This window comes from Branchiostoma floridae, chromosome 17 (assembly GCF_000003815.2).
Source record: "Branchiostoma floridae strain S238N-H82 chromosome 17, Bfl_VNyyK, whole genome shotgun sequence".
Lineage (NCBI taxonomy): Eukaryota > Metazoa > Chordata > Leptocardii > Amphioxiformes > Branchiostomatidae > Branchiostoma > Branchiostoma floridae.
In genome coordinates, this window is record NC_049995.1 from 7743535 (window position 1) to 7752225 (window position 8691).

General features: G+C 40.7%; 1 protein-coding gene across 2 annotated transcripts in view; it reads left to right on the top strand.

The window, feature by feature from the left end:
• Nucleotides 1-8126: 8126 nt before the first annotated feature.
• Nucleotides 8127-8691, top strand: part of LOC118404811 (peroxisomal coenzyme A diphosphatase NUDT7-like) — a 5727-nt gene continuing 5162 nt past the window's right edge. For both annotated transcript variants that reach the window (XM_035804166.1, XM_035804167.1), the window contains exon 1: nt 8127-8563. The gene's annotated coding sequence lies outside the window, so the exon portion shown is untranslated. The remainder of the gene's footprint in view (nt 8564-8691) is intronic.

The window sequence follows — 8691 nt, forward strand, 5'->3', positions numbered from 1 at the left end:
TCTCGAAATATGACTTAAGCACTAACCGCTAGGGTTAGGGTTAGGGTTAGGGTTAAGGTTAAGGTTAGAGTTAGGGTAGTGCTTAGATGCAATATGGCTAAGAGTCTATTCTGGTCAGTCAAACTTGGTATCATTAAAATGGTATCTTGATATAGAGTTGTAAAGTGAAACCGTTTTAAATCGGGTGCGTACTTCCCGAATTATGACTTAAGCACTAACCGCTAGGGTTAGGGTTAGGGTTAGGATTAAGGTTAAGGTTAGAGTTAGGGTAGTGCTTAGATGCAATATGGCTAAATAAGAGTCTTTTCTAGTCGGTCAAACTTGGTATTATTGAAAAGGTATCTTGGTATAGAGTTGTAAAGTGCAAATAGTTTTAGAATCGGGTGCTTACTTTACGAGATATGACTTAAGCACTAACCGCTATGGTTAGGGTTAGGGTTTGGGTAGTGCTTAGATGCAATATGGCTAAGAGTCTATTTTAGTCGGTTAAATTGGTATCACTGAAAAGATATCTTGGAACAGTGTTGGAAAGTGCAAACCGTTTTAAAATCGGGTGCTTACTTCCCGAGATATGACTTAGGCACTAACCGCTAGGGTTAGGGTTAGGGTTAAGGTTAAGGTTAGGGTTTGGGTAGTGCTTAGATGCAATATGGCTAAGAGTCTATGCTAGTCGGTCAAACCTATTATCATTAAAAAAAGTATCTTGGTACAGAGTTGCAAAGTGCAAACCGTTTTAAAATCGGGTGCTTTCTTACCGAGATATGACTTAAGCCCTAACCGCTAGGGTTAGGGATAGAGTTAAGGTTAAGGATAGTGTTATGGTTAGGGTTAGGGTTAGGGTAGTGCTTAGATGCAATATGGCTAAGAGTCTACTCTAGGCAGTCAAACTTGGGATCATTGAAAAGGTATCATGATACAGAGTTGTAAGGTCCAAACCGTTTAAAATCGGGTGCTTACTTCCCGAGATATGACTTAAGCCCTCACCGCTAGGGTTAGGGATAGAATTAAGGTTAGGGTTAGGGTTAGGGTTAGGGTTAGGGTTAGGGATAGGGTTAAGGTTAGGGTTAGGGTAGTGCTTAGATGCAATATGGCTAAGAGTCTATTCTGGTCAGTCAAACTTGGTATCATTAAAAAGGTATCTTGGTACAGAGTTGTAAAGTGGAAACCGTTTTAAAATCAGGTGCTTACCTCCCGAGATATGACTTAAGCACTAACCGCTAGGGTTAGGGTTAGTGTTAAGATTAGGGTTAGGGTAGTGCTTAGATGCAATATGGCTAAGAGTCTATTCTAGTCCGTCAATTTTTGTATCATTGAAAAGGTATCTTGGTACAGAGTTGTAAAGTGCAAACCGTTTTAAAATCGGGTGCTTACTTCCGGAGATATGACTTAAGCACTAACCGCTAGGGTTAGGGATAAGCTTACGGTTAGGGTTAGGGTAGTGCTTAGAAGCAATATGGCTAAGAGTTTATTCTAGTCGGTCAAACTTGGTATCATTGAAAAGGTATCTCGGTATAGAGTTGTAAAGTGCAAATCGTTTTAAAAGCGGATTTTTACTTCCCGAGACATGGCTTAAACACTAACTGCTAGGGTTAGGGTTAGGGTTAGGGTGAGGGTGAGGGTGAGGGTTAGGGTTAGGGATTGGGTTAGGGTTAGGGTTAGGGTTAGGTTAGGGTTAGGGTTAGGGTAGTGCTTAGATGCAATATGGATAAGAGTCTTTTTTAGTCGGTTAAACTTGGTGTCATTGAAAAGGCGTCTTGGTATAGAGTTGTAAAGTGCAAACCGTTTTTACATCGGGTGCTTTCTTACCGAGATATGACTTAAGCACTAACCTCTAGGGTTAGGGATAGGGTTAAGGTTAGGGTTAGGGTTAGGGTTAGGGTAGTGCTTAGATGCAATATGGCTAAGAGTCTACTCTTGTCGGTCAAACTTGGGTTGTAAGGTCCAAACCGTTTTAAAATCGGGTGCTTACTTCCCGAAATATGACTTAAGCACTAGGGGCTAGGGTAAGGGTTAGGGTTAGGGTAGTGCTTAGATGTAATATGGCTAAGAGTCTTTTCTAGATGGTCAAACTTGGTATCATTTAGAAGGTATCTTGGTATAGAGTTGTAAAGTTCAAACCGTTTTAAAATCAAGTGCTTACTTCCCGAGATATGACTTAAGCACTAACCGCTAGGGTTAGGGACAGGGTTAAGGTTAGGGTTAGGGTAGTGCTTAGATGCAATATCGCTAAGAGTCTATTCAAGTTGATCACACTTGGTATCACTGAAAAGGAATCTTAGTATAGAGTTGTAAAGTGCAAACCGTTTTAAAATCGGGTGCTTACTTTCCGAGATAGTACCCAAGTTAGGGTTTGGGTAGTGCTTAGATGCAATGTGGCTAAGAGTCTATTTTAGTCGGTTAAACTTGGTGTCATTGAAAAGGCGTCTTGGTATCGAGTTGTAAAGTGGAAACCGTTTTAAAATCGGGTGATTACTTCCCGAGATATGACTTAAGCACTAACCGCTTGGGTTAGGATTAGGGTAAAGGTTAGGGTTAGGGTAGTGCTTAAATGCAATATGGCTAAGAGTCTATTCTAGTCGGTCAAACTTGGTATAATTGAAAAGGTATCTTGGCATAAAGTTGTAAAGTGCAAACCGTTTTAAAAGCTGGTGCTTTCTTCCCGATATATGACTGAAGCACTAACCGCTAGGGTTAGGGTTAGGGTTAGGGTAGTGCTTAGATGCAATATGGCTAAGAGTCTATTCTAGGCGGTCAAACTTGGTATCATTGATTACATATCTTGGCATAGGGTTGTAAAGTGCAAACCGTTTTAAAAGCGGGTGCTTACTTCCCGAGATATTACTTAAGCACTAACCGTTAGGGTTAGGGTTAGAGTTAGGGTTAAGGTTAAGGTTACTGTTTGGGTAGTGCTTAGATGCAATATGGCTACGAGTCTGTTTTAGTCGTTTGGTGTCTTTGTAAAGGCATCTTGGTATAGAGTTGTAAAGTGCAAACCGTTTTAAAATCGGGTGCTTACTTCGCGAGATATGACTTAAGCACTAACCGCTAGGGATAGGGATAGGGCTAAGGTTAGGATCAGGGTAGTGCTTAGATGCAACATGGCTAAGAGTCTATTCTAGTCCGTCAAACTTGGTATCATTGAAAAGATATCTTGGTACAGAGTTGTAAAGTGCAAACCGTTTTAAAATCGGGTGCTTACTTCCTGAGATAAGACTTAAGCACTAACCGCTACGGTTAATGTTAGGGTTAAGGTTAGGGTTAGGGTAGTGCTTAGATGCAATATGGCTAAGAGTCTATTCTAGTCGGCCAAACTTGGTATCATTGAAAAGGTATCTTGGCATAGAGTTGTAAAGTACAAACCGTTTTAAAAGCGGGTGCTTACTTTCCGAGATATTACTTAAGCACTAACCGCTAGCGTTAGGGTTTGAGTTAAGGTTAGGGTTAGGGTAGTGCTTAGATGCAATATGGCTAAGAGTCTTTTCTAGTCGGTCAAACTTGGTATCATTGAAAAGGTACCTTGGAAACGTGTATAAAGTTCTAGCCGTTTTAAAATCGTGTGCGTACTTCGTTAGGGTTAGGGTTAAGGTTTGGGTTTTTGTTATTGGTATTGGGTGGGCCGACTACTCACTCACTTAGAGTAGTGCTTAGATGCAATATATATGGCTAAGAGTCTTCTCTAGTCAAGATGTAATATGGCTAAGAGTCTACTCTAGTCGGTCAAACTTGGTATCATTGAAAAGGTATCTTGGTACAGAGTACTCCCCACCAAGTTACCATAGTTTGCCTATTTCGAACACTTTTCAAAAATCAACATTTTGGGTCGCGGTTAGGGGGACTTATCTAAGAACGGGAATAACTCGACGACAACAAGAGCTATCAAAAAACGGATTGTAGTGTTCAACTCACCACAAAGAGACCTTTGTAATGATACAATAGTTTGCCTATTTCGGACACTTTTTAAAAATCAACATTTTGGGTCGCGGTTAGGGGGACTTAGCTAAGAACGGGAATAACTCGCCAACAACAAGAGCTATAATAAAACGGATTGTAGTGTTCAACTCCCCACTAAGAGACCTTTCCAATGATACCATCGTTTGGCAATTTATAACACTTTTTAAAAATCAACATTTTAAGTTGAGGTTAAATGTGGTTAACTTTAAACGCGAATAACTCGCCTATAACAAGAGCTATCAAAAAACGGATTGCAGTATTCAACTCCACAAAAAAAGACCTTTCTATTGATACCATTGTTTGCCAATTTCTGACACTTTTTAAAAATCAACATTTTAAGTTGAGGTTAGATCCGGTTAACTTTAAACGCGAATAACTCGCCTATAACAAGAGCTATCAAAAAACAGATTGTAGTGTTCAACACCCCACAAAGAGACCTTTCTAATGATACCATAGTTTGCCAATTTCTGACACTTTTAAAAAATTAACATTTTAAGTTGAGGTTAGATGTGGTTAACTTTAAACGCGATTAAATCGCCTATAACAAGAGATATAAAAATGGATTGCAGTGTTCAACTCCCCACAAAGAGACCTTTCTAATGATACCATAGTTTGCCTATTTCTGACACTTTTTAAAAATCAACATTTTGGGTCGCGGTTAGGGGGACTTAGCTAAGAACGGGAATAACTCGCCAACAACAAGAGCTATCAAAAAACGGATTGTAGTGTTCAACTCCCCACAAAGAGACCTTTCTAATGATACCATTGTTTGCCAATTTCTGACACTTTTTAAAAATGAACATTTTAAGTTGAGGTTAGATCCGGTTAACTTTAAACGCGAATAACTCGCCTATAACAAGAGCTATCAAAAAACAGATTGTAGTGTTCAACTCCCCACAAAGAGACCTTTCCAATGATACCATAGTTTGCCAATTTCTGATACTTTTTAAAAATCAACATTTTAAGTTGAGGTTAGATGTGGTTAACTTTAAACGCGAATAACTCGCCTATAACAAGAGCTATCAAAAAACGGATTGTACTGTTCAACTCCCCACAAAAAGACCTTTCCAATGATACCATTGTTTGCAAATTTCTGACACTTTTTAAAAATCAACATTTTAAGTTGAGGTTAGATGTGGTTAACTTTAAACGCGAATAACTCGCCTATAACAAGAGCTATCAAAAAATGGATTGCAGTGTTCAACTCCCCACAAAGAGACCTTTCTAATGATACCATAGTTTGCCTATTTCGAACACTTTTTAAAAATCAACATTTTGGGTCGCGGTTAGGGGGACTTAGCTAAGAACGGGAATAACTCGCCAACAACAAGAGCTATCAAAAAACGGATTGTAGTGTTCAACTCCCCACAAAAAGACCTTTCCAATGATACCATTGTTTGCCAATTTCTGACACTTTTTAAAAATCAACATTTTAAGTTGAGGTTAGATCCGGTTAACTTTAAACGCGAATAACTCGCCTATAACAAGAGCTATCCAAAAACGGATTGCAGTGTTCAACTCCCCACAAAGAGACCTTTCTAATGATACCATAGTTTGCCTATTTCGGGCACTTTTTAAAAATCCACAATTTGGGTTATTGTTATCGGTGCTTAGCTATAAACGCGAATAACTCTCCAACAACAAGAGCTATTAAAAAACGGATTGCAGTGTTCAACTCCCCACAAAGAGACCTTTCTAATGATACCATAGTCTGCCTATTTCGGACACTTTTCAAAAATCCACATTTTGGGTCGCGGTTAGGCGGACTTAGCTCAGAACGGGAATAACTAAGGTGTACTCGACTGCGCAACTCCAATTTAGCTGATCTCAGTCTGTCATTTGCTCATATGAGATGCTACTTCTTGACAAGATGTTAACACTGGGTAGGGGTATTGAAATGCACCTGTCTTCGAATACGGCTACTCACTTTAAAAATCAAATGTATAACTCAGTTATGTTTACACTACAAGAAAGCATCATCATACTAAATGTTCACTCGCGATCAATAATACTATCATTTCTAATTGCATCGTGCCAACTAGACAATAATCAACACTCATGATTTAATGGACTCGTCTACTGCACTACAGTAGCTCTTTAATAGCCTGACTAAAATCGCGCCCCTAGCGGCCGGCCATAAAATTGCCTCCACCCGCGTATGCTCGATCAAAACTGTAACATTTGATGTAGGGTCACAGTAGCTATGGTCCAGAATAGTAGGTATAAACCCTTTCGCGGAGATCAGAACCCATGTGCTGCGGTGACAGGAATTATTATTATGTGTTAAAGGGGAAGCCCCCGTAAAAGAAAATCAACCCCGTCTTAGTAACGTTGTTATGCAAATCGCAACATTGATTGTTTTCTTTTGGGTGGTCTTATCCTTTGACAGCCAGGAATTCCTGTCGCCGCACATGCGTTCTATTCCCTGTGAAAGGGCTACTGTTGACCGTGTATCATCTTGTTCATGTTTGTCAGACTCACTGTTTGTTGTTCTTGCACGAGGGCTGTTGTGGCAGCATGCCGGTGGTTTTCTTGCACGGGGTGGTTTCACATCATATTACAAGATGTTCAGTAGAGCTTTGGTTGCTGCTACTCTCCATGAAGAGGTTAGGCTCCGGCTGTTTTTTTTTACGTTTTTTATAGTCGTTTTTTATCGGGCTTCCTATTTTGTATTGTATCTTGTATTGTCAAAACCTATTTGGCTGTCGTACTTCTTCTTCTCTTCTTTCTTCAGCTCAGTTTAGACACGGTGAACAGAAAAAAGCGGTTGTTAACTCATTAACTTCGATGGCATGGTTTACCGCTTGTGTCTCCATCTTGATGCGAGAAGTGGAAAACCATTGTTGTTCCCTGCCTGTCATGCACTGCGTCGAACAGACTACTCCTGTAGCACTGTGAATCACGCCCTGTGCGCGTGATCCCACACCTGTGGTACACCTGCGTTATGCAGAAACTCACTTATTATGCTAATTCGTCACGGTAACTAAGTTAGTTCCTCAAATGCAAATAATTATCATTACAGTGTTTCTACAAACGGACAGAACAGTCCACTTTTGATTTTGACAGTGCTGGCGTGATCAACTTTCTCTGACATCACCACATCTACCATCTGAATACGTATAGTGCGGTACTATTTTTCCGTCACGGTGTTAAGCAGGTCGTATGGAGAAATGAATGCGAACTCAAAATAATTGTGTCTCGTAAGTATCCATTTGTCTTCATTGGTGTTCCAGTGCTGAGACCGCTACTTTTGTATATTTGCTTCACTGTATCAAGTACCTAAAAAATTATCATATATGATACTGTTACTATGTGTAGTACGCACATGTTGTGAGGTGGGGTGCCGAAGGCGGCGCGAGCGAAAAGCAAAAGTTCACGGTGATTTTGAGTTCGAGGTGAAGCGGCCACCGCCAAAAGTTTCTGCATTTACAGTATAGTTTTAGGCTTCTTTTTGTGTGTAGTTTCTATGTGTTATATCAGAGCGATTTTGCCTCTGAGGGGTGAAGTCTGACATAACGGTTGGCTTATTCCTCAATTCTGAACGACTGATAGTTGACTAGTTACTACCCTCCAGATGATGTTACAAAGTTTAGTAGCAAGACCACACATGGTTAGCATCTTTATAATATTGGCTGATCTTTGTAATGCTGTGTACTATTTCCTTGTATAACGTAAATGGTTTTATGTAAATCAGGTAATAAGGTATGATGTTTATAGGTTATGTTTTCAATGTTTAGTTTTTGGTGTATTTCCAGACAAAGACTGACTTTTTTTTTAAATTCACATTTCAGCCATAGAGTTTGACGGCTAGAACAGGCTCGTGACCGTACAAGCTGAAGATGGAGAGCAGCAGCCTGTTCCAGCCGTCAACTCAAGTACCAAAGATGCATGGTCAGGACACTACCTCAGAGTCATCTAACTGTTACCTCACCATCTGGCAAGTCACAACAAGGAGAAGAAGCATGTGTGCACTGTCTGTGGCAACAGGTACGCATGAAGGCCGGTCCAGTCTCCTACAGCACAGGACCTATTGTTGGTGGGAAGGCCGGTCGAAAATAAAAATATGATAGGAATAGGTCACGATTTTTCCCACCAACCTCTGCTTGGAGAGTAGAGTAGAGTAGAGTTCTTCAGGCACAGGTAGGAACTCCAGTTCCAGTGCATCCCTTACCACTGCGTCTCAGTGAAATAATTAATTTAGGGGTATTCTTTACACTTAAAATAGACTGATAAGAATCTCTAATTGCAAGATCTAGTTTTATCAACTTTTCATATACTAGTAGTTCGCTCAAAATTGCTACTTCTGACCTCTTCTTGACCCTTCAATAGCGACATCTAGCGGGAAGCTATCTAACTACAGCGAGGAAGGGCGTTACCTGGATACGTGAAGGCGATTACGATTAGACTTTCGATGTCTGTGTTCTGGATATATCCAGCTGTCTTTCCAAAGGTAACGTTGTGCCAGGTCGTATTCTATTAAAGGTGTTTGTATACTACCCTAGGGTCATGGCTAGATGTATCCTACATATGTCCAGTCAGAAATGACCTTTAATCAATCTCGTGACCGTGCGAACTTTGCCCCCCTCCCCATTTTTTTCAACACACAGCGCCGGTGTGACAGCGTTTTCGCCCCCCCCGTGATCTCGCCCCCCCGGGGGCGAAATCACTAGCGATCTCGCCCTCCCCGGCTAGTGATCTCGCCCCCCTACCTCGCCCCCCTTTAGCGATTTCGCCCCCCCC